Below are 2816 nucleotides of genomic sequence, written 5' to 3' on the forward strand. Positions count from 1 at the left end.
CATTACCCTTATCTCTCTTTTCAGCCAACCTGCTTCCTTTTCTTTCTTTTCGGTAGAGCACATCACATTACACCACACATACTCACACTGTTAACCCATCAAGTATCAAACAATAAAAACTTATCCCAAACACACCCACGTGAATAAAAGCAAAGCCCAAGGAAATTTGGCCAAAAATATCTTTAGTGGGACCCGCCACTATCATCACAATTTCTCTCTCTTCCCACTTTCGGCTGACCCACTCCATTCTACATCATTCTATTTCCTTCTCCACCTTTCTATCACTTTCTCTTTCAGGTACACTATATATATATATAAAACAAGAAACCAATCTGCTCCTCTCTTTTTCCTTTTGACGCCATAAATATGTATATATCCTATATACATGCATAAACTTTGTCACAATTATCAAACCACTTCAGTGAGAACAAAAGGCAACTAACCCAAATTCATTGTAAAAAAGTAACCCACGTGACACAAATCAAAGACCCAATATCTCTAAATATCAATCGTTGACAATTAAAAGTCATGAAATAAATATAATTTAAAATCCAAAAATCCAAGTTATCACATTCTTCACCACTTAAAACGAATTTCGTCCCTAAAATTCGGATCCAACAATTTTTGCATAACCGAAAACATCAATAAGCACAAAACAAAATCCATAAATCTTTACCCCAGGCAATGTGAGATACTGTGATATGTAGGACGTTATGGTAGCTATCAGTGCTAGTCACCCTCCCACACACTCCGTAACCGTTGTGGTAGCTAGTCAATGCGTCACCCGCCCACTAAAAAAACAATAACAAACCAGGGCCACTTGCTCAATCACACTAACTAACCATCCTAGTAGTGGCCAGTGAACGCCATCTGCCCACACACACCTGACTACAAGTGGTAGCTAACCAGTACTACACACTCGCCCACTCACACCCGTCTACATCATCACTGCACTCACACTTCTGGCTTGGTACAGGCTCTGATACCATTTTCTTAAGACCCAAAAATTCTAATAAAATCCTCAATTCATTCAAATACGAATACAACACTATACTCCCATTATCATATAAGCATGCCATCTTTTATACAGAATCAATTTCCTCAAATATACACAAAAATTCTCCAAACAAATAAATAAAATTGCGCAACGCCAACTCTTCCACCTAAACCTGAAACTAGCAATCCACGTTCATCTTCGGTACCTGAAATTGGAGGGTGGTGAGACGAAAAGTCCCAGTAAGAGAAACCATAACAAGAATTTCATAGAGGTCTAATAAAACAGCTTCACAAAATACACATATTCAAGTGAATATATAAATAAAATACATATGCAATTAATAAAAACATTTAATAAGACCATTTAAAGCAAAACCACCACAAGCCATTCAAGTTATAGAGAACCCTACACTGAAAAACAATTTTCCTTACTGGATCATCAAATCCTCAAGTCTCGACCTCCTCTACAACTATCAGACCTCTCTTTCTATACCTCCTCAATCCCAGCCCTCTCTATTTGTCTCACCAAGGTCACAAAACATAATATATATATAAAGGCAAATGCACCAACACAAAATCTCACTCATGCTTCCATGTCAGAAAAAACTAAACACACTAGCAAAATAAAATATTTTATTCCAAATATCTTCTAGTGGGTCTCATCACATCATTACCCTTATCTCTCTTTTCAGCCAACCTACCCCCTTTTCTTTCTTTTTAGGCAAAGCACGTCACACCACACATACACACACTGTTAACCCATCAAATATCAGACAATACAAATTTATCCCAAACACACCCACGTGAATAAAAGCAAAGCCCAAGGAAATTTGGCCAAAAATATCTTTAGTGGGACCCGCCACTATCATCATAATTTCTCTTTCTTCCCACTTTTGGCCAACCCACGCCATTATACATCATTCTATTTCTTTCTCCACCTTTCATTCACTTTCTCCTTCAGATACACTATATATATATATATATATATATATATATATATATATATATAAAACAAGAAACCAATCTACTTCCCTCTTTTTCAATCTGACGCCATAAATATGTATATATCCTATATACATGCATAAACTTTGTCACAATTATCAAACCACTTCAGTGAGAACAAAAAGCAACTAACCCAAATTCATTGAAAACAAGTAACCCACGTGACACAAATCAAAGACCCAATATCTCTAAATATCAATCTTTAACAATTAAAAGTTATGAACTAAATATAATTTAAAATCCAAAAAATTCGAGTTTTCACAATTGCACCTACCATAGGGACTATGGGCACACCACTAATGATTACAGGACCCTCTAAAGATAGGTGGAATCCATGATAACCAAAGGAGACCTGGCAGACTACCTTGGGCCGAGGGAACAGCCAAGGCCAAAAGAGGTCAATCGTAGAAGGGCTAAGGGTAATCAAGTGAAAGTCATTCACGCGATATATGGAAATTCCGAAGAAGATCAAAAGTAGGAAGCTGTGTATCGCTCCAAACTAAGAGCAGTCCATAAGTTAAGGAAATTATCCCCGGTTAATACCGTCACCTCAGCCAATATCAAGATCGGATTCGGTGAGATAAAGATTTATCTAGAGTGTAGCTCCCCCATGAAGACCCACTTGTCATTAGCCTCTTAGTGGCAAACTACCTGATCAAAAAAGTCGTGATGGACCCTAGCATCAGGGCCAATATCATAAAAAAGACAGCTTTTGAACTACTAGAGATCCCACCATCATCCATCAGGACCACATCCAGCCCATTATTAAGGTTTGATGGAACAAAAGTAGACCCTGTGGGAGTAATAGATCTGTCAGT

The sequence above is a fragment of the Cornus florida genome, unplaced genomic scaffold (assembly GCF_030987335.1).
Source record: "Cornus florida cultivar Cherokee Brave unplaced genomic scaffold, ASM3098733v1 CherokeeBrave_3.0.0_Hap2_Chr10, whole genome shotgun sequence".
Lineage (NCBI taxonomy): Eukaryota > Viridiplantae > Streptophyta > Magnoliopsida > Cornales > Cornaceae > Cornus > Cornus florida.